This window comes from Melanaphis sacchari, unplaced genomic scaffold, assembly GCF_002803265.2.
Source record: "Melanaphis sacchari strain LSU unplaced genomic scaffold, SCAv2.0 Contig0_pilon_pilon, whole genome shotgun sequence".
Classification (NCBI taxonomy): Eukaryota; Metazoa; Arthropoda; class Insecta; order Hemiptera; family Aphididae; genus Melanaphis; species Melanaphis sacchari.
Genome location: NW_020270366.1, coordinates 25,523,986 through 25,549,434, shown reverse-complemented (window position 1 = coordinate 25,549,434; position 25,449 = coordinate 25,523,986). Strand labels below are relative to the sequence as shown.

The 25,449-nt window shown below is 30.8% G+C and overlaps 1 long non-coding RNA gene across 2 annotated transcripts; it reads left to right on the top strand.

Moving 5' to 3' along the window:
* Positions 1-378: 378 nt before the first annotated feature.
* LOC112595017 lies at positions 379-17,208 on the top strand. Of its 2 annotated transcripts, XR_003114683.1 has the most exons (4): positions 379-547; positions 6,910-7,409; positions 8,004-8,304; positions 16,276-17,208. It is a non-coding gene; the product is annotated as an uncharacterized LOC112595017 (long non-coding RNA). The 2 variants fall into 2 exon arrangements; XR_003114685.1 differs by lacking the exon at positions 8,004-8,304 and having other exon boundaries at positions 6,910-7,049.
* Positions 17,209-25,449: the final 8,241 nt, after the last annotated feature.

Below are 25,449 nucleotides of genomic sequence, written 5' to 3'. Positions count from 1 at the left end.
TTCTTCATTAAATCATCGAATTGGATTTCATTAAAACGTACTATTATACTCCAAGGACATTATTATAGTAAGCATTTGGAAGCAATTATATAGTTTTTATGACGCTTTATTGCTTTAATTTTGGTCGGACGTTATTTTTTTTTTTATCGATTTTCAAACTTTGATAATCGTAACGTGCAATTATAATATATTATGATTTATGATATACAATCGAAAGATTAGCGTACAATATAATATTATTATCAAATGTTCGATTTTGATATTATTGGTTCAATTTAAGAGTATATTGCGCATAATTTAATATTATAATATACAACGTGTGCAATTCGACCCATTGGACGTTACTCAATTGATGACTATAATTTATGTATGCAACAATTAAACATGATTATAAACGTGAAATCGTCGGCATGTGCGGTGCATCGTTAAATTGTATAGATCTTCGACGCGCGACGGTTGTAATATTATTTATTGTATTATATTAAAATTAATGATTAAACTATGATATTATAATATATTGATATAGAGATGACAAGACGAGATCTAGGTAAGTATAAATCGTTAGCATATCGTATTTCTTGTAGTGAAATATTAATATATTATTGTTTGTGCTCGACAAATTTTCTATTTCATACATTTTTGGCCTTTCTGGTTTCTATATTAAAACTCGGATTCGTTTGTTTACGACCATCAGTAACGTAAACCTGTACAAGATCTCTCACTTCGACATTTTTCTCTCGATTATTTATCAAGATTGCAGAATGTCGGAATTGTAGCTAAATAGTGTAATTCTTCGTAGTGTAAATTCACATCGTGCCATATAGTGTCGTAGAGTTATTATTCATTAATTGAACGCGAGGGGCTCGGACAATAGTCTTACATAATATGAAATTCAATATCGTATACATAACGTCAGCCACATAATTAATTATTGTTGTAACGACGCTGATACTTCGGAAAGAATATAATAATAATAATAATATCCTATTGTAACAAACGACGACGGTTGCAAAGACGTCAGCATACTAGCTTTATTATTATCGAAATTGATTCAAAATCCCCATAAACGATCTCGAAAATTCGATTGAAAACAAAAATGTTTTATCGTCAACTAGACTTTGCGGTGGTGCACGTTACGTTCATAAGTCGTACGCCAGCAGCCGATGACCGATAAAAACATCATCACGACCCTCTCCTGCAACAGGATGCAACGGACCAGACCTTAATGATAAACGGATCCGAAAACGAGTGCGACCGGTTCGCGGATCGGTCACGGAAAACGGATTTATTTAAATCGAAGCGCATACCTTTGTGTCGTACACATTATTATAATGTTTAACGCGCGGTACACTGGAGTATATAAGGTATATTATATATTGTATGATTTAGTATCGGTAGCGGTTATCCCGGTCGGGAATACTGGTTGTCGCAGCCTGCACAGGACCCTGGGAAATGCTGTGCGTGTTGCTGCAGAACGGGCAACAGGGAGAGAGAGAGAGAGAGCGAGAGAAAGAAATATAATAATAATAGTATGTTTTAATATTACGTTTACTAGGACACTAGGTAGATATTACTATATTATATCGCGGTGCTCGCCCGTCATTTGAATAAAATCCAATCGATACAATATGCGAAAATATCTGCCGGACGACGACCGACCCGGAGGAGCTGCAGCACAAAGCGACAACAAAACGGTCAGTGTCTTATTATTACCATTACTATTATACATACATAGTGTATGAGTTGGACGACGGGGAAAACAGCTAAGGTACACCATATTATTATAATGCGCGCGTACGATCGGGGCTGGACGATGAGGAGAGACCGTTGTCCATTGTGTATGATTTATTTACGTCCCGGCGGCGGCCTCCCATTGTCCCACGGTCAGTGCGTGCGTCTGTGTGCGTATATCGTATATATACCGCTGTACCGCGTTGTAACTGCAATATGTGCGTACATCCGAAGAAAATTTTGCATAAGGGGTGCTCACCGTTTTTAAAAACTAAAAATGTGTTTAATGGGCATTATACGCGTAGGTTATACGAGAGCGCATAATAAATATATTCGTCCCCAAAAATCCGTCATCGGCGGCCACGGTATATGTATATAGGTATTACGAATTATACATTATATTATTATTATTATTATTATTATGCACATAGAGGAGGTATCCGTTCCGGTTTACCGAAAACGGCCGCGATTATATACCGTCGCAGAGTGGCGAGAAACGCTCGCGGGACATAATGAATTCCGGTTTTCGAAAAATAGAAACCACCGCCGTACAGCGTTTGAATAATACGAAACGTCATATCGACGTTTTATTCGCAATGAAATATATACGTATTTATATTGCACATACATATACGTGGGAATTTGTGGTGTTTATTTCGATCAGGTCCCCGTCGATATGGGGTATAAAACTATGATTATAACTAGAAACGATTATATTATTATGGTCAGTCGACACGAGTGAGAGTCCGTTTTTAACGCGTCGTTAAAGGTAATATTTACCGGTAATTTTGTGTGATCTGTCCAAATTTAATAATTGGTATTATTTTAGCCCATTTAGCGGTAAATGAGTCAATTGTAATCTAATGTAAGAAATAGGCGAGGATTTGCGAATCAATGAAGTTACACAACGTATTTATCATTTAAATACCTATATATGTGAAAGTAGGTACCTAGGTATATGTTATATGAAAATATATGAAATATTGTATTGCGTGAAAAGGAATAGGATTATGCTACGAAAGAGATGCAAAATAAACATGAAATGTTAAATTGTTTTAAAAATGTGACTAGCTCGTTCAATTTTGAATTAATATCACGCAAAAAAAAAATGTATTCAAAATATTTAAAGTGAAAAGTAACATTTTAATTATAATTAATTCACGTATCATACTTCACCTTGCTGTATAAGTGTAAAACAAGTAAAGTTTTACACTGTTTGTTACTTAACTCCATTTTCACTAGCATCTATAAATTAATGAGGAAACTTAATACGTTGACTACAAAGAAGATCATTGTCTTGTTTCTGAATATCGGAAAGCAGGTATTTAGTTATAAATTTATAATAGGTACTAGTTAATAATTTTCAGTATTTGACTATATTCAAACCAACTCTGAATCGAATCTCTATACCTCAGTTGTATAAATTATAATGTAATAGGTGTATAGGTGAAATAATAACCAATATAGCTGTATAGTATGTATCTATATAATAATGGGTTTAGATTTTTAATAAAAAAATTGAAATAGAGTACAATAGAATTATGGAATTCTATTAATATTTTCTCGAAAATGAGGAAAATAGATTTTTTATTTAAAAATAATATAAATGAATATTAAGACATGTTGTTAATGATTGATGAGTCTTTATTTTTCATTCTCATCAAACTATCTACTCTCAATTAAGATATTCAAAAATAAAAAAATAATTATAAAATATCCAGACTAAATTAGCTTGTAGATACATAAGTTTTCTTTCGAAATTCTATTTTTATTTATTGAAATAAAAAAAAAATATTTTGCATTTAAATATAAAATTAAAAATTTATGCTTTAATTTCAAAAGTAACTAAAACATAAAACTTAAAAGTTATAAACATAAACATAAAAAAGAAGATATTTTTTCAAATTTTTGTTTTAAAGACTATAAGTTATGTAAAACTATACTTCTAATGATGTAAATCCTTTTTGTGAATACGAGAGTTTACCTTCAAAAAATATAATTAATATTTACATAGTTTATCGATATTTTAATCGAAATAAGGGAGTAGGTAGTGCTCTTCAGTATTTCGACATGGTATAGAGCGTGATATGCATGTTGTATTATACTACATAGTTCGTTTATATACGTATTATATGAAGGCGTTAAAGAGTGGTTTTAAATCCACAGGTATTAATATTTCAACTGGTAAAAAAAAATAATTCAAACCATCAGTAATTATAACAGTAGATCTGCTGATTTGAAACCGTTTAAACGTTATCATATAAACATATATTAATATGCGCTTAATAGGTTCGTTATATCCGTAGCATGAGTTACTATATAGATAGATTAGAGAATTATTTCTAATTAAATTAAAAAACATTTTATTTTCCATCTTAATATATAGTTATGATGATAACTGAATATTATGAATATTAATATAGGTAAAATTGTAATATATTATTTGGATACTTGTAAGTTGTAATGAACACCGCGTGATCGGTGTTCTATAATAATGTATTATTATATACAAGAGATATGTATACATTATTAAGGACAACTGTTTATTATAATATATGACATTTACGCACACAGACATTAAAATGTATTAGTATAACTTATATATATATATATATAGTTTATACTCGCGTGTGTGTATAATAATATTACGAGCAGTGCGTTTTATAATGATATTGTCAACGTCCCGTCCGATACAAGCGGATAGGAAGTCATCACTTTTAACCGCGACCGCGCAAAACTGATTCATATCTCCTGCTCGGTCACTGTGCCGCAATAATAGTAATAAATAATAATATTATATGTAGTTAGAATAAAGCGATACAGTTGTGTTGTACGCGTGTATACACATATCATACTCGTATACATTATATTACAATGTGTATGGTAACACGCAGGTGGTTTCGGTTAACGAACGTTTCCCTTGTTTAATTACAATCGTCAATCGTCGCACTACATAACAGTATACGAGTATGGTTATTATATTATATATTTTACGTGTAAACGTGAGAATTAATCGAATCACCTGCATCGGATTAACCGATGTGAAATTTAACAACCGTTGTCACATTTTTTTTTTTTTTGTCATCGTATTTGGTCAAAATCTGCCACTCAATTATTTAAAACGGTTTTGTATTTCCTTCGTAAAACGTATAGAAATTTTCCAGAATTAAAACTGCGTAAAATATATTGGCACAGTATAATAATATGTAATATACAGGTGTACAGTATACATATGTGGTGATTTAATTCATTCAAACATATTATTATTTATTATGGTAATGAATTTAACTTTTTTGAATTACATATGACATTAGTATTAAAATAAATGTATTGGGTACCTATATAAATATATTATTTATATATATATATTAATTCGTCCAGTTATAAATACGAGTAGACTACGTTTTTATTTTTCGACATATAAAGGACAATGTTTCTATAGTTTACAATTCACAATATCTTAGGAAATCTAAGTTATAACAACAAAATTCTGGTGTAGGTATAATACCAAATAAATCTATAATAGATATGGGTTAAAATTTTAAATAATTATCTTATCTATGTCGTATTAGATGATTAAAAAAGTGGTCAACATTTTTTCAATACAAATAATTAATAATAGTAAACTATTAAGCTATTTATTTTACATTCTACTGTTTTACTCGTGAAAGAGAAATCAAGTTGAACAATTATAAATTTGTATGCAGTTATAAAACCATGTAATCGCTCTATCAGCTGAGTGAATATGAATGCACAGAAACAAAAACTGATCTTTTGTCATCACAACAGCAGTACGGACAGCGTTATGATTATGAGTTACGACTTACTCCTCTCTGGAATAGGCTTCTACATTATCGAGACGTATTATACGCATACCGGTCATCATCTCCCTTAGATAGCTTAGGCCTTAGTCAATAAAATATAATCATAGTACATATCATTGGGAACTTATTTGTATAATTCCTTTTAACTAGTTTGGAAAAAGCGATTCAGCGATTCTAATGTAATTTTTTTTTTTTTTTATTAACTGATTTACTTATACAGCATATTAAATATAATAGAGACAAATATGAAAATTTATTTCTGGCCAACTAATATGTGATAGATTGAACGAATAAATGCGTTTTTATCAGCTTAATTTAATACAGCATACGTTTATTATAATATGATGTTCAACAAAATGCAATTAACCGAAAAAAACAAGGTTGAGACTATAATATAGCCAATTTATTGTTCCATAAATACTGTATTTAGTTATTATAGATTTACTGAAGTATTCTATTGTATGCAACTCCATTTCATAATAATATTAGTATTATTATTTTTTGTATTCAATAATTTTATTTCTACACTCCAGGTGCCTATAAATATTATGTTCTTGCAATCATGTACCTATAAACTGAGTAATGATAAAATATACAATAACAATAGAATATTTGGGTATGTAGTAAGAGGTGTATACCTAATAGTATAACAATAATTTAATAATAATAGTTATTATTATTAGGTTCGAAATGTCTGCGTGATACCACTGCGGTGTCGCGGTCGGTGACAAAGTCGGATCGTCGACGTATCAATTAGCGAATTAAATTTACCGCAACACGAGTGACGGGGGTGGTCGTAGCGTTCGGAAGAGGGAAGACGTACCGCGCTTGTTAATTAATATTACACGGGATGCACACAGAGATTTCTAGTGTGCGTGTGTGTGTGTGTGTGTACATAAAAGCGATGGTTGTCATTAGTACGGTTAAGGACGACGTCGACGACGAGAGACGAGGGTCCAAAATAGCGAGGGATCACGATTAAACACACACACAAGCACGCGTGTAATATATGATGTCGTGCGTATATATATATGATTTCACCGAAACTCAATCCCGTTGAAAGTGAACGTCGTCGTATGCGTGCCTTTAATTAAGAAAAGTTTACCGTAGTTCCGCCACCACCGCGGACTGGAATAGAATAGAACACAATATTAATATTATTATAAATCCGATTATTATTTGTACGTATTAAATTATTACATAGGATATGTGAATAATAACGATACGATAGTATAATATGTCATTGAGTCGTTGTAGCATCATTGTATCGTTATTAATATTTTTTTCCCACGCATTTATGTTAATTCTCGTGCCAGAATTTACCCTCGGGCCACTGTGGTTTTTTTTTTTGCAGGAGACGATGTTGCACTTTAGCTGTAGCGAAAATCGTGTGTTACAGTACCGGCGGGGCGGCGAGGAAGCCTGCAAACTATCGGTCCTGTGAATATGCGCCTGTTAAAGGGATTCGTCGTGAAAAGCATACGTCACCGTCTCGTACGTAAATATGACAGAATATGGGAATTTATTTTGCAGCAGTACTACTAGTACCTATATCTAAGCTTATCGCTACAAAAGTCCTTATAAGCAAACCCAGTTTGTTAAATATATACTTCTTCATTTGGACAATAAAGTACATTAATATTACCATTGAGTATATATACATAATGGCATTATACATACTAGGTATTCGTGATTTCCATTCCGAGACACACAGACTATGTATAAACATTATTATCGGTTTTGAAATTGATTCTGACAGTAGTCATAATTCATAAGTATATATAATCTATATATACATGTATACATCAGAGGTGTTCAACGTTCAACCCATGGCACACGTGGTCTCTCTATAAGGTCTGTGAACAAATTTTAAGCATAATATTTATATTTTATATTTTCCTTTTTTTCGACAAGATAAATTTTTACGTGTAACACGTGTTGTAACACGTGTATAATATGTATATTGAAATAGCTATAAAACGTTTTATATATTGAAAACAGAAAAATAACCATTTTAAAATCTCTTATTAAATGCTGATTACGGGGTGCTATCTACGCACAATAATTAAATTAAATGTATGATGTTTAACGCATTCTTATTATGTATAATATATTATATATGCAATATATTGGCTTTAATTTCAAATTTAAAAGTATATTAGAGTGATATTTTATAAATTATAATAATAAAAACTGATTTATTTTATAAAACATAAATTCTTACCACGAATGAGGTCCGTTAGATTTTTCTAAAGTAATAAAATAAATAGCAAAAACACTAAGATGGTTAAACGATATTATAAACTAACGTATATCTAATAACAAGTTTTATATCAGCCGTTTATTGTAAAACAGATTTAATAATAATACATGTTGATTTTTTTTTATGTAATCACTTAACGCAGACAATAAAGATAAACATTATTACTAATGTATTTTATTTTATAGGTTTAGTTGAATTCGTACATTATATTACACGAAGACGAATTCGTTGAATACGAATCTGGTTAAATAAAACAATGGGGCGTATACTAAAATATCATATAATACTAATGTTTATAGTTTTATACACAAACAACTACAAAAACAGAACACTTGCTTAGTAATAAATCGTAAGTAAATCAGTGTTCAATGTTCATATAAGTATCGGTGTGGAATACCGATTGATCCTGCGAATATATGTTTGGCGATGGGCCGCCGAGACAGTTTTTGGCAGTCGCGTCGTAGGAAAACGGATGATAATTATAAAGTAAGGATATGATGTGAACGTTCGTGTTGTAAATTAGAAGTACAAAGTTCGGCGATCATCACGGTACCGCAATTTCAATTACCCGCCCACCGCGTGTACCGCGATATTGTACTAAAGTGTATACACCTCCTTTCGGTATTTCGCGAAACAACGGGTTGAGGAGCGCAGGAGCGCAAGGGTTGGTGGTAGCTGTAAAGTCACGTCGCGCAGGTGCCCTTTCTATTATAAGTAAGCGATATATATATATATACACGTATATACATAATAATATATTTAAACAATCGTCGTGCGATCGTTCGCGTGGGGATGATGACCGCCACCGTTGCCGCCGCCGACCCTTTGTACGACGACGATGGTTCCCGAATAAAATACACGTCGTACATATAATAATATAATAAGCTCTGGCCGGTATGCGCGTGATTTCGTGTATACGCGAGCACGTTGAGGGGCCTATGTGCGTATACTGCACATTTGCGCGATATGATAAATAGTGCGGCGCGCGTACACGTTTAGAAGGGACTATAGGCGTAGCTAGAGGAAATGCGGCCTTGGGGTTATTTCCATAAATCCACTGGTCACCCGGCAGCACCGCGTCTCGCATAACTTATGCGCACGTCGTACACCGCAACAAACACACACGCATGCCAAGGGGTCAAGAGGAAGACCTCTCGCTCGGATCCCTGCAATGACGACGACGACGATGACGATGGTTTCTTTTGTACATGTATTATAACACGTCGTGTGTGTGTGTATATATATATATATATATATATATATATATATATATGGTCAAATATCTTATCCATGCGTATATACGGTCGAGTATTACAGGGATCAGTGTGTGTTTATATTATACATATATGAGAGGTTTTTAACCGATATAATATATTATATTTTATCCCACAGTAGCCCCACGTTTGACCGCCTCGCATAGCATATATAGTGCCGCAGGACGTGCCACTACCGCGATGTCCTTTGGCCGCGCTAAGGTCTGACGATCGCGTGTGCATGTATAATGATATATATATATATATATATATATGTGCGCAAAGGGAATTTTGTTTTCAAACGTGAAATATCTTGAGTTTAATAAAAACAAAAAAAATTATACGCTCCTCAGGTTAGAACTTACACAAATAACTACCTATACTGATAATTGTACGTATATTTTGAATAGATACGATATCACGTTTTATTATTATAGGTCCGTATAATAATAATATGGTTATATGATTTTCACATGTGATTTATAAAATTCAAGTGCTGCTTATGCATTGTGAATTATTTAACATCCAATTCGATGTATGTAAATTGCGATAATACTTTATTTACTTACGACCTATTTTCTATACATACGTTTAAAATTTTTTTAATCCATTTTAACCTAATTCAAACCTAATTTATATATATAAAAAAAAATAACAAATCAAACCGAGTAAAACCAGGAACAATTTTTTCGATCATTTAAATAATGGTTCTGTTTTCAGTATACGGATTATTTTCGGTACGATTCCAGTTCTTGTTTTTGATAAAATAATGCTCGCTATAATTACTTTATAATATTATAGTATTTTACAGTTAATTACAGTTAATTATAAACTATGATAATTTTATTCCGGGAGTAAAATCATCTTTTTTTTAATCTTATGAAACGTATTTTCATAATATATATGTATATAAAATCACGCATTACGAATAAGGGTTGTGTAAAAAGGTATATTCTCAAGTTCAAAAAAAAAAAAAAAAAATGAATAAATAAATAAAATAAAATTCAATCCTGTGACAAGTGTCTACAACGAAAACGGTGTGCTTCCGGTCCCCACGCGTACGCAGCAGTAAAACACTCGAAATCCCATGTACTCCAAAACGTATATAATTTCACCATCCCCAGAAAAGGTTTCGTGCAACCCTTCGGGATGCTAAATACTCGAAACACTCGGACAGTTATGATTTACATCCTTTTTGGCTTTTCCCACCCCGTTATCTTAACGTTAAACCGGCCCCTTAGGGGTATATGTTTTCGTTACACGTGAGAGTAAAATTGATAAATATACCCCAAACGCGAAATTTACATCTGTGCAAACAATTGTAATAATATACACCACAGCGTCCAATCGTATTGCAAAATCAAAAATTCTATACATTATATAACTTAATATTTACCATTAAAATAAATACGTACCTACTTATATGTTTCCTTGAATAAATATAGCTAATTTTGATACCATTTACGCGTGTATTCCACTCATCCATTAACATTTAAGTAAAGTATTGTGTGCGTAGGTATATAAACTCGTAATTACTGTTAAGATCAAATCGTCAACGAAATCGGGACATAGGGATTTGTGATTTCATTATTATATTTTTGTTCGTTGATCTGTTGCGTTTGCGTCACCTATACTTATAAAATATTCTTTAAGGCTTACTATATTATATATACGCATTAGTTTTGTATTCGCGTGTTTCTAATTCAGTAATAGGCGGTGCCGTATAATGATAACAATATAAAATTAAGCATTTTAAACTGTTGCTGTATTATTAAAACCTTATTATTATAATTGATAAGTACATAATAATACAGCAGTAAAAATGGGGTTAATTTGACCGTATTATATTTTGTTGTTCTTAATTTTAGTTGCAATTTAAAACGTATATAGGTAGGTAGGTTACTCGTGCATTATATGAAATGTTTTTTCGAAGATTTACGTAAAACCCGTTTATAACTAATATAATTTCTGCGGTCATCATCGTTTTCGTTGTTCTTATGTTCACAATGACATTATAATATTACTATTCATTATACTGTTTTTTACGGTATATTATTACCTCATACCCGAAGTCTTAATAGCATAAAATTGTAGTGTTTAAGCGTGTATTTTGTGAAGAAGCTAACTCTAGCTGTAGAAATCTGCAAGATCACATTAAAAAAAGCGATTCACGTTTTATTTGATAACAAATTTATTCAAATTTTGATTTTTTTAAATTCTAAAATATACTTAAGTACATGTTTTTATATTCTTAAAAATTTTGAAATTTCTTTTTAACTATAACTCTAAAAAGTTAAGTTTCATGTTTATTAAAATGTTTATACTAAAAATAATAGTTTTTAAAAATGCTTTTATAAAAATTTAAGATAGATGTTATATTGGATATACTTGGATCTAGTAATTTTTAAACTTGGACTATTTTTACAAATTATAAATGTTAGTAGATTAATAATAATTACTAAATATAACATATCACCATAATTCCTATGACTCTTAAAATCATTATTAAGGTCCTTTAATTCTTAGTAAACAAAATTGAATAATTCAAAATATACTTTTTCGAATTAGAGTTTTAAATTTTAATAGCATAAAATTTGTAATTAGATAATTTACAATAAAAAAGGGGCTTCTGATGAGAAAAATAGAAATTTGTATCTTCACAGAATACTGCTAATGTATTAAAAAAACGCATTTATTTGAAAAAAGGTTTTTTTGTATATTTAAAATATTTCAAAAATCAGAATTTGAATAAAATTATTCTCAAAGAGGAATGGGGCGAATATTCTTGGCGAATAATCATGTAGGTATGTATTAAAAACTAGAATAATTTGTGTAAATATTTATGGTCAGCCAAATTAAAAGCTTTACTGTTTAAATATATTAAATCTACGGAATGCATCTCATCACATGATTATCAAGTTCACCGCAATAAGTTTTATACCAATTTGAAAATTATTTTCGTACAATATTATTTGTTAAGGTATAATGATAATAACAATTTTATGTGTAACCTTTAGACATAACATGTAAATTAATTATTTTGCATAAAGTTCATAGTAAATATTATGCACCTGATGAATAATTGTAATTTTGAATGAGCATTGTGTGTTTAGAATCAAGTACGGTTTCTTAATAATGTATTGTCTCTCATTGTGGTTTACGTTCGATAAAAATCTCTGTATATTGAGTTATTCTGCAGGAAAAATATTGTTCTTTTTATTTTATACCCGCCACTCGGGTGCTAAAAATATGGCAATATAGGGGAGATTTCTCCCTACTATCGTATAATATATATATTTATGTGTGTGTGTGCTTCTTGACGCGGCGTGGTGTACTAACCTGCAATTACTCGATAATACCCTCTGATAAACACGGAATTAACTACCGTCAGTAAATATTCGGTTTGACGAAATCCCCTCGACGTCGGGTGGAAAAAAAAATGATTTCGTCGTAAGCTTATCGTCGTGAGGAGGGCTTATTCGAATTATTTTTGTTTTCACCGTGAAAATCCTCTCAGTTTTTATTATTATTTTTTAAACCTCTTCTCTACGGCACCGTTTTTTCTTTCTACACAATCACGTACGATTTTTAAGAATAAAGATACCACTCACGCTATTTTTGCAATACCGCATCATCGCCACACACACACAGCAGCTTTACTATTCTAACATGTTATAATAACAATCTGTTATAAATATTAAATTTATAGAAACTCCCGCAAAACTAAATAATAAAGTCGAACATTCTGTTGAGACCAGATCGGATAATATAATGCTAATAACAATAAAGGGTATTAGCATTATTGTAGGGCCCGTTTTGTATAAGTATGAAAATCGTACAGAGAATATTATTTATAATATGCTCGCGCGCCAGTTCCGTCGTTCCCAACTCTACACGTATTTACTTATACGTGTTGTGGCACACATTTTTACGATAAGATCTTCTTAGCGTCAATATAGTGTGTTGTGTTAATATGAATGTATTATTATTATTGTGGTATGATCGGGCGTCGTTTTTGGTATTGTACCTATTATACTTGTATTATATTTACACTGGGTCGTTTTTATTTGTTTTCCTGCGTATCCAAAAGCATAAGCGTGACATCGGCGTAGACAGATATTATTATGATAATTGCTATAACTTAAGACGACGACAACTGAAATACAATGTAATATATTTATATTCGCGGTCGGTCGTCGTTGTCGCCATCACAATATCATTTGAGTAGATCAGATGATCTGAATTGCTAAACATAAAATAACACAATGTAAATTTGGAAATAACATAGGAATAATTATATTGCGCGTTGTTGGTATTGCGTTTTAAAAATAATACCGATCAATAGGATCCACAAGTAGACTACACTAATAATCCTAGTAGGTTTTTGAAGTCCAGGTATTGCATTTTTATTTCTTAAAAATTGGCAAGCATTAATTAAACCAGTCAAGTTAGTCAAGATGAGCTGAGTAATACAATAAGATTTTCTATGGATACCTTTTTTTATGATCTTACTTCATCGTTCATCTATTAATCTTAATGCACGTTTTAATAATATTATGATATAATATATTATATCAAGTATTATGTATGATAAAATTAGAAACTTAAAAAATCACTAGGTAAGATAAATAGTTTGATTTTTTTTTTTGTAAAAACACAGAAATCGACTATTAAAGTAGAACACCTAACTTTTTGGTTATAGATATTAACCTGTATAATAAAGGCATATAAAATATGTATGTATGTAGGATCACGTTTGAAAACCAATCAATCGGTGTTGAAGCAGTATTATTGGTCCAGCGTGTTTGCAATACAAAGTATTATTCGCATCTCGTATCTCTTGTATCATAAATCCACGTACGTAGTAGGCGTAAATAGTCGTTTCTAACAGTATAAATCACAGCGGCTTGTGGAAAACATCTCGTGGCAGTATGTAGAGATTTAGAATTTTTCTCATTTGTTATTTCCAGCTGGCTGTATCCGTATCAATTGCTTTATATGTCTATACGTTATATTACTCGGCGTTCTTTGAACATTTCGCGCGAACGATCAAATCAATCTTTTGACTTGAAACCGCGTGAAAAAGTCACTATATATTTACGTATACAATTTATATTTGCTATTTATACACATCAATATGTTTTTGTATCAAGTGGTTTACATAATGTAATTCGTAGCTTATCGTCGATTTTATGGAAGGTGCTGACCTGCATAATTTCATCGAGTTGTTTCACTCTAAAACAGTATTAATACCTTTTAGGCAATTTCCATAAAAAACCAAAATAATCAATTTTTTGATTTTTTGGATGATTAAAAATGTAAAACGAATCGGTTTGTTTTGGCTATATTGATTTTTACTACACTGTCTATACTGCAGGTAGGTATGTACATTTCGACGTTTTGGTGTACGTGGTCTAGCTAGGTTCATTATACACGACAACAATTGATCTTCTACGGCGGCGGCTTTTATAAGCTTAAACGCGCATTTTGTTACAATGTAGATATAGCTAGTATGAAAACATGTTTTTTTTTTTATTTTAAACACGGTTTCCCTTTCACTTCACGCATCGAGTAATCGCGTTGTATCTTTTTGAACCGCGAACAAGAAGACACAACACACACGATTCTGTAAGGCGTCAATTAAGTTATCGTTAAAAACTCATTAGTCTTTCTCGCAGACGCCCCAGAGCAATAATAGTAATTATGATCGTGTGACTGTGGATTGTTGTTGTTGGTGGTGGTAGGACGAAAGAGAGAAAGAGAAAAATAGAAGAAGAAAAATCATAATAATCTGACAAATACAGTCCCTACCCCCGCCACGTCTTGAGCGTAAAGCTGATTCGTGAAAACAAAATAAACATCTGGTTCTTAAAAATATAAAAGCTTTCGGAAAAGTGAAATTTTTTTGGTAGACGCTGTATAGAAAATAATACATTTTCACGGCTCTTTGATTTCAGGTTAAAAACGTTTAGACTTAAATATATACAGTGCTAGAGGCTGGTGACATGGGTGATCATCAAGTGTAAAAAAATATTTAGGGCGCTAAATCCATCCACAATAAACACATATAATTTTCTAATTTTAAAGTTAAAATAATTAAATAATTTTTACCTTTTTTTAATCATGTAGGTACTAACTTAGGTACCTACGTCCTACATCAATATCAAGAACGGTTTATAAAAACAATTGCCTTGTAATTGCGAAATTTAAATATTTTATATATATAGGTTAGGTATTTATACCGTAATATATTATACACCAGCATATTTGCTGAATTATAATCAAATTATATTACTGTAATTTAAGAAGTACGCTTATAATGTAGCTTGTGGTCATCGGAATGCGCAACATTTTTTTATACAACAAAGGCACAATGAAGGCTAAATTTTGGTTTTAAATGATTATAACTGTATACTGTTTACGATAAAAAGTATATCTTTAAACAGTTATTATTAGCATATAATAATAAATAATGTATTATACTAAATTTTAATGTGAGCGGTACTAAGGTTACTGGACAAGATTGTAAAATTGAATAAAAAGTATATTTTTTGGGAAGTAAAAATAAACAAAATTACAAAATGTCTAATTTCTGTATTAATTGCTCACATAATGACTTTTTAATTTATCGTAGATGAATTTTAAAGTAATAAAAAAAAAAAAAAACTTTAAAATTAAATAATATACTGATAATACAAATTAAGTAAAAAAATAATTTTTTCTACACGATATAATTTTAAATTATAATCGAATAATGACCAAATTAATTTATTTTACTTGTATTAATGCTCACTAATTATAGGATTATTATATTGTTGTTTGTTAATTGTTATAATAAATTATTCAGGAAAATCGGTTTTTCTGTTGACTTAAAAAAATCTTTTGGAGGTTCAACGGACAAACGGATCTATATTATATTATATAATAAATACTGCAAATAAGTAATCGCCGCATCGTGTTTTAAAACCGGTCAAATATACTTCGTTACAATATCATAAAAATTATGTACTGTTAAAGTATTAATATTATTTAGAATGTATAAAGATTATCTAAACCGACTATACTAATATTAAAAAAGTCGTAACACTTGAACTATGTTCTCGGACGTACAAATACAATACGCAATAATAGTATTCTGTATATTATTATAGTTTAGCTTTATATTATATGCAATGCGAATTGATTTTTGGTTTTTATTTTTCAGGCCAACACAACGAGCAGTTAACTATATTACGCTGGCGAGACTTAGGCGTGAGGTCCTATCACTCTTCTACGGTACTTTATGACGACGTGCGCGGAAGTCATATCATTCTTTACCACCATCACTCGAGAATAGAACTAGAAAATAATAATAAAAGAAAAAAAAAAACCGAAAACGAAAATCGTGCGCGGCTAAAATATAAGGCAAAAGACGCGTGCACCGTGAAGCGTGTGTAGGTTTTGCTGCAATCGTAATCGCATTAACACGAATCTATATTACATACACATATATATGTAACTTAATATAGCAGTATTACGATACATTATTATCAAAAACATATATAGACATAAGTGTACTCATCTGTTGATCGGTTCCGACGTGTAATGTCTGCGCCGTCTTGAATATATAGATCTGTATGGTAGAGGTACCTTATGTATTATTTCTATGTATAGTGTCCACTCACCCGTCTAAAAATCAGTGGTTATTATTATATTATTATTACGCACTGCACTCAATTGATTCGTTTTTCGTGATCTCGAAAGCCGCACACGCCATACGGTATATGACTTTATAATATGTATAACACCCATACTACATATACATTAGTGCGTACGTCGTGACTTATCATAGTTTATAATATTTTTATAATATACATTCAGTACCTCCCTACTAAACTAAACTCATATTGCAGAATTTTGTCGTCGTCGATTGGCGTACGTGTACAAAAAACAATTAAAATAATTAAAACCATACGCTTGATACGATATTGACACATCTTTGTATCATTAATATTGCTGTCTTGATCCGAATTTTCTATATTTACTTATACATGTATGCGCTATACAGTACTGAAAGAACGACCTGGTGAAAAAGGTGAGTAAAATACGTGACAAACCTGAAAAATTCGAAAAGATAATCTAGAAAAATTGTTTGATTTCGAATAGGTAGATCACTACTTTAGATATTCATAGAGAGAAATTCATAAATTGTATATTTAATAGAGATATATAATTATATAAATACTCGTACTAGAAAACTGAAATTTTTCAAGAAAAAAAAATGAACAATCAATAATTAGGTTTAGGCAGGTACACAAAATTAATTTTTAATATTTTTTTTAATATTGAGAATAGAAATAAAAAGTTGGACATTAAAACAAATAAGTAATTAATAATCTTGCAAAACTTACAACAAAAAAAAAAAAAATTTTTTTTTTTATGAATAAATAATACAATGAATTTAAAATACAATTTAATTTTAATTTTTCATTAATATTCCAAAGTAAAAATAAAAACAGGTGTATAATTAATTATTATATAAGTGAAACTTATTGAAACATAACAATTTGTATTACTTTTGTTTTTAGCTACGCATCATTTGTTACTAATTAATTGTGGAGTTGATACTGAATGAAAATCATATTTTTATTACTAAATAATACTAACTATTTATGTTATATTTAAGAACTTAATGATATAATATGTTATACACAATATTTTCGATTTACGGTTTTTTAAAGATTCTTAAAGTATACCATAAAATGTTTATTTCTTAAAAATCTGATAGTCTATTTCTGTTATTAAGTCAATTTATGTATTATATATAGCTTACAAGAAGAATTTTAAATAATTTTCGTTGAGCATTAGAATAGTTTGATAAGTTTAAAGCCTTTAAACATTAGACGAGTAGAGAGTAAAATAGTATAATATTACATAGATTATTGATGAACTTCTAGATATATTTACGAGGATAAATATTAATGAGATATTCTGCAGTATAGTATAAAATATTTTATATTGTACATTCGACGATGGTGGTATTATACGTGAAACTAAATAATAATATACTTACCTAATAAAAAAATAAAATATAATTTTAACTATATAAATGTTACATATAATTTCCGCCCCATTCAAACGATGAGAACAGCTGAATGATATTAACGCGTGTTATACACACAAAAATCTGTCCTCATTAAATCGTCTGTATCTCCTAAAGACGATTGTTGTAGCACTGTTTGACCTTATCTCGTGTAAAGTAGGGGAGACGATCGGTCATCTGTTGCCAGCTCGTAACAGAGCGTACATCGTATTCTCACGAACTCTATTCATTCGAAAAAATGTTTCAAATTAATTTTTATCTCCTTCAAACAATTAACGATAATTATTTATCCTAATTCGTTCGAACGAAAGACACAACATAAGAGCAAAAAACGACTTAGTGTTTCATAATCTGTTTTTAATATTAAAAAATGCATCATCAGTATACTATTACATTTTCGCATAGTATTATTTCAGTTATGAGGAGAGTGCGATATCTATTCATAAGATTATTGTGTAATTAATTATTCCTTGATAATTCTGTAACTGTTTTAATTACTACCCACTGTAAAAAACTTGTATTACTGGAAAATACTTTGCTCTAAAAAATATTAAAATTTACCGTAAAAATTCCTAAGAAATCACGTAGTCTCCGACGATGGTTAATTGGCCACTTACACAAAAATATTCACTTTAGACAAGACTTTTTTAATCTCGAGAAAATTTAATAATATTTAAAAATTGATGATTTCATTTTAAACAGAAAAAAGGTTTTAATAAATCTAAAGGCTACGACTCCATTCTCTTTAGACCAAAACAAAAAGGGATGATGAATAAAAATCGAAATCACTGTTTGGTTAGGACTTTACAACGACGTCATTCGTTTCAATCAAAGGGCCCTTCAAAGATTAAAATATCTCGAGTCCTCCCGAGAGCAATAATAATATATTACTACAATAACCGTTGCATCACGACCACTATACGGCGTATAGATAGGTATTTTGGCTGTGACCGCATCCTATCCGGTCGCCATAATCGTTCATTTTTGGCCCGCCGCTGGAACAACAACGCGCGCGTGAGCTTTACGCGCAGACAGACGGACGTGGTACCCCACACGTTCTTTATCTTTTCAGCGCAGTAACGAATTAATAATAATAATATAATATATATATATATATAAATATATTAAACATATACCTATATAACATTATGCTAATTGCGAACGACGTCGTTCGTCGTCCGACGCGCGGGCGGGTCTCGTTGTCCCCGAGAGCGCCCGTTATCAGTCGCGAAGCGCCTGCAGCACGCGCACTTAGATATATGTATACATTTTGATGTGTTTATTATATAATATCGTGTTATATGCAAACCAGATGCAGACATCGATTTTGCGGTACGTTTATCATATTTTAATATATTATATACATACCCAGCGGTTAATCCAATATACCATATACATGTATATAATATACGCAATTTGTATACATAATACACGAAGATACCATAATATACACTCATTGTCGGTCTGATCCTGTCTAGAGCTAATTATTACTATTAAAATAATTAATATATAGTGATAATTATACTGTACTTTTGAAATCGCGCATTCAGAATACGTGGTTAATTTTATCATGATGTATTTGTATTTTTATAACGCATTAGCTTGCATAGGACTAGGTGCATACAGCTAAAACATAATATACATGCAGGGTTATACATACCAGTCTACAACTAAATGGAAAATGTTTATTTTTAACAAAACGTTGACTTAAATATTAAAATTTGTGTAAGCGGTTTTTTATTTTTTTTTATATATACTCTAATTTTTATATCTGTATACAATTCTATCGCTTTAGTGTGTTTTTTTCCGCAGTTGCTTGTTATGACGGGAAAACGTTTAGTTGTCGTTTGTAAAAGTTTAAAGTAAAACCTATTCTAATTAAGTATAGTAGGAGTCGTTTATTTTTAATGTTTATAAAATTTTCAGACGGTTATTCAATTTTAGATCATACAATTCAAATTCATAATATTTTTTTTCAATCTATAATGAACTCTACTTTTAATAGGGACAGTTATAAATATAGATAACCGGAAGTGTTTTTTAAAGATACTCTTCAATACCATTGTTATTTGTTTTTGAATATAGATTCCATGTTTTTACTTTTTTGAACAAGACGTATGATTGAACTACACCTATATATGAAATTTAATAAATTTAACTTGATTCAAAACTCAAAAGTCGTCACATACAATTCATCCGTTAATCGTTGGTCTATAGAGGGTGTGGCGATTAATGTCGAACATATTTACACATGTACAGTAGAAAAAGTTAAATTATCAATTCGATTACCTTATGTGCATGATTATGTATTTTTTTTCAGGGTAGTAGGTAAAATCATTTTTTGTTACACTTTTACCCGCCGTTCATGCTGTTATAAACGTATAATATTGAACTGCATGTCCAGTGCATGTACCTATATGTAATATTATAACATGCTATTGTGCACTGTGTATAGCGAAAAAGTCTTTCCGAATCGTGTACGCCGTGTCTGCAATACAATTAAAAAAAATTATAAAATGTACGATATAATAATAATTTATGGATCGAATTAATATGCAGTAAGTATAAAAACGCTCTATGACAACAATAATAGGTATAATGTACCGGCGAAAACTAGTGCGCACGGATGTCATATTATATTGTCGAACAATGTGGGAGACCGCACGCGAGCCCCGCGAAACCAGGAGGTCCTTGTTAGCGACGATGTCGTAATAATCGCCACTGCAGGATGTCTGATATGCAGTCACTGTATACGACGTTCGTATATTGCGATTGTTCTACATTATTATATTATTAAATGTCTGTGGTCGGTAATCGATTCGTCGTAGTCATGTGAAGTACACCAAACGATAATATCGCCATGACGGTTAAAATAAATTATTATATAGGTTTTTTTTTTTGGATTTTCGCCTCTTTTACTCGTAATAAGCATTACAATATTTACAACGATTAGGTACGAATGTATGATTTATAAATTATAGGCATACACGTGACGTGCACACTTGACGGTCGGCAATGATTGTATAGACTATAGTACAATAATTATTGTAAATTGTTACTTGTATGTAGATTTAACCTAATTTTTTTTAATTTTATATCAAACTATCAAAGTGTAATGAACGAAATGATCTATTGCCACTGTATAATATTATTTAATTCTTAAAATGCGCTGTTCAAATATAAATCGATTTGATTAAAGAAAAATTTAACAATGTAAAATCATTGTTGCGTAATCTGTTGTAATGTATTGTAATATATTGCGATATATGTGGTGCGCGCAGTTACGCAGGCGAGCTTTATGTTCTATTAACAATAATATATTATGCATTTATAATAGTCGCGTGTATGATAAAATAAGAATAAGTAAATATCGAACATCCTAGGGACCAGGACTTAGATTTATAAGTGTGTGTGTATGTGAGGATGATGGAGGGGGCAATATAAAAATGTCATCATTGTAAAATGACTAAAATGAATTTTAAAAAATCGTGTCTTTTCGATCACCCCCGTTACTTAAAAACGTTTTTCCTTGCGCTTGACACGCAATATTCTCTAAATAGGTAGATATGTTTAAATTTTCCAAATATTTAATTATATGTAAATCCTATATTTATTTGACTATATTATTAAATTTAATATTTTTTTTTGGTATGGTTGAGCTTCAGTGATTACTGGTATATATGTAAAAAAAATTAAAATTCCGAAAGCGGACTTGTAAATTTTGTGAAATTCGAAATAATTGCAAAATATCAGAGTTAATATCGACGTATTTACCTGGCTACGCGTTGACTATACTTATGTCTCATACATTACGAGATTTTTATTTATACATATATATAAGTATGATAAACACGTTGTATTTATATATAGTATATACATCTGTAATGTATATTTGGCCAAAAGTTTTATTACACATTATTATAACATAGTTTGTCTCTCTACGATAAGTTTTGTATCCTAACCTTATCCCATTACCACTCTTCGGTCGGAAACTTCGCGTACGATTAAGATTCGTCACGACTTTATAATATATATATATATACTATTATTATACATTTAATAACGTTGAGTATCTATACTCAATGATAATACGAACTCCGTGAAGAGTTATTTGTTTGTCATTGACACTATGCCGTTATAAATATTATAACATACAATCACCAAAGACGCGGCGATTACCACGTGCACCGTTTAAGTCCAATAAAAATCGTTAATTGACAAAACGGTGAAGTCCTATGGCGCCTATCTAATCAACTGAGAAGAGGACGGTTTGTCGTCTGTGATTTAATACGTCCGATCGTTTTATTTATATATATATACTTACCGCTGTATTACTTATTTAGTAGTTACCATCTCTTTAACCGTATCGTTGTAACGTTATTATTTATTAGTAGTAACTAATAACTAATAATGTATAACGCGTTATTTTTATCGAATCCCGGGCACTATATATAGTACGCATTTGTTCGATTTAAACTTGGTCTGCGTTTAGTGACAAGGAAAACAATTTTAATTTCTGTTCGGATGTTTGTTGTTTTATAGTATGGGATGACAAAAAATATAACTATCCGGCCGATGCAAAGTCGATATTAAATACGACTTAACTTATTTACTGTTAATTTAAAATTTAATTTATGATTATTTATATCTGCACATAAAATATTGCGTAAGGCTTGTAATTTTTTATTCCCATATATTTATTACATTGGTTGATTATCCGATAAATATAAATATGACTAGATTGATAAATTATATGCATTTCTATATGGTTATTTTTTTTTTTATATTATTCTGTATTTTTATATAATACATAATAATAGTTTGCTTGGTAATTAAATTTTATTATAGTATAATATACGTGATATTCAATTTTCGATTAATGCGTAATAATTGACCTTTGAGTGTATTCTAATATTCGGTATTTTAATAGAGATCCATAAGAAAATTTTATGCATAGAACTTCAAGTTTCAAACGATTAATTTCACAAATAAACTATAGTAAAATTGTCATTGTTTGATTCAAGGATAAATTTTGAAACAATAATAATATTTTGTTGGTTTTTGAATACGTATAGAGGTATCTATTTAACTAATTGAAAACATTTGGTATTTTAAAACGGTTAATTAACTGAAAAATAGCATATTACATAATTACTTATTTACTTTTATGTATAATTTATTAATTTAATTAAATAAAATTGTATAGGAAAGTGATTTTAAATTTTTAGGTAAAAGTGTATAATTAGTACCTCAGGTAAAATATGGTATAAAGCCACAGTTTTTATAAATTATAAAAACACTATTTTAATATTAAAGTGTATGATAATATATCTAATATTTTTCAAACTGTACAGTAGGACGTAGGTATATTATAAATAACATGTATAATACAAAATATCAAGATTTCTGAAATAAGCAAGATGTACAATTATTGTATGAATATCTATATCATTATACATTTTCAAATGTAAGAGAATTGTTATACTTCATTTTTTTTTCATTTTTTACATTGATTTTTTTAAAGTCCGGCAACTAAGGCTATTACACGTAGAAAGCTACAGTATGTATCTTTTATGTAGGGTTGTTTGTAAGGTTGAAACACGTGTTGTGTATGTGTGTGCACTATGGATTCATCACTAAGAAATCAGGTGATCACTCATCCGAGTGCTAGCGACGCCGGCCGATGCTTGACCTCAGAACACATTAGTGACTGAGGCCAACCACCGTGCCACTCCAGGCCACTGTTATATGTATACTTATTAACAGAATATACTATTTTTTTTTTTTATTTATCATATAAACACTTCAATAGCTTGGCCACGAGCGTTGCATACACATCATTTATACTGTAACGTTCTAAATATCTATATGAAAGAAAACAAAATATTAAAATTTTGCACGAAATTACATTCATTGTCAACGCGATGAGGTAGGAACACAGAAAATAGATTATACAGTAATAAATAATAACATTAATATAAAACCTAATAATAATAATTACCTTTCTGTACGACGGAAGGAGAAAATAAATATTATCATTAAACCTATTAAACCTAGGTATACAAAAAATCGAGTTGGTTAATGCTTTAGTTAATATTTAAATATCATCAGATTTTAGTAAACCAGGTAAGATTATGCTTTATTATATTATTACATATATTATAACTAAATACATAACATTTCTTATAGGACAGGGTATAAAGAAAGTTTATACCAGTGGCGTACTTTTATCCTTCGATGACAATAATATACATCGTACATATACCTAAAATATTAAAGTACCTACTACGAAACGAGTTAAATTGAAGGGTCCTCGCAGAATTATTGGCAAAATTCGCCGAATGCGCGTAAAACAGAAGAAGATAACTTTTAATGGTTTACCCACCGCTGCTCGTTCTGTTGGCCCTTCTTCCGACAGTCGTTCCTCGTTCAACCGTCATTCGTCCCTCGACTGGCCGTCCTTTTCTTATTGTTATTAATATCATCATCGTCTTCATCACGTGGTATAGCGTTGTGTACAAGGACAAATGTTACCACGAGAGCTGAGCAACTTTCAATTACACACGCGCGTCATCCCCTCGGTGCGAGTCTTAGCGAATTCGACCAGCTTTTGCGAGGGCGACGTCCGCCGTAATGATGATTGGGGGATAGCCACCGCTGGCCGGAAACCACAAATTAGGCTCCATGGCCATTTATCGTCGTGTAAGGAATTCTCGAGGATTAATCACACGGGGTCCTCTATTTTCTCTCCCTCGGCCGTCGCCGCCGCCACCTTTAAGTTTATATTATATATACGTATATGCATGATAGCGACGTATACCGCGAGAAGGGTGACCAAAGCCGAATAATGTTCGTAAAGGCTAAATCGTATATTATATTAATATTTACAATTCCGGAAGGAATGCGTCTGCTACAGAATATCCTATTATCATCGCAATAATTATTATTGCTATTGTATAATTTTTCTTATACGAACGATCAAAGGCAATCTTAATAATTGGTGATTCGTCGCGACATTGGGTTTTTCGTAATTATAAGACTTTCGTAGAATTACAAATCGTTTTTTATTTGGCATAATCGTGCGGTCGTGACGAGTCCAACGGCTCGAACAAATTCTCAGGTTGGAGGTCTGAGAAAGTAAAATATTCTTGAGTAAATATGTGTTTTAAACTCTGCGGTTAAACACTTATCTAATGTAGAAAATGTCATTTGTATAGGTGAAAACTCCGTTGAGTTGTTTGTTTACAAACCATTTTGTACTTCCGCTTGAGTTATTTATGTATAAATACATCGGAT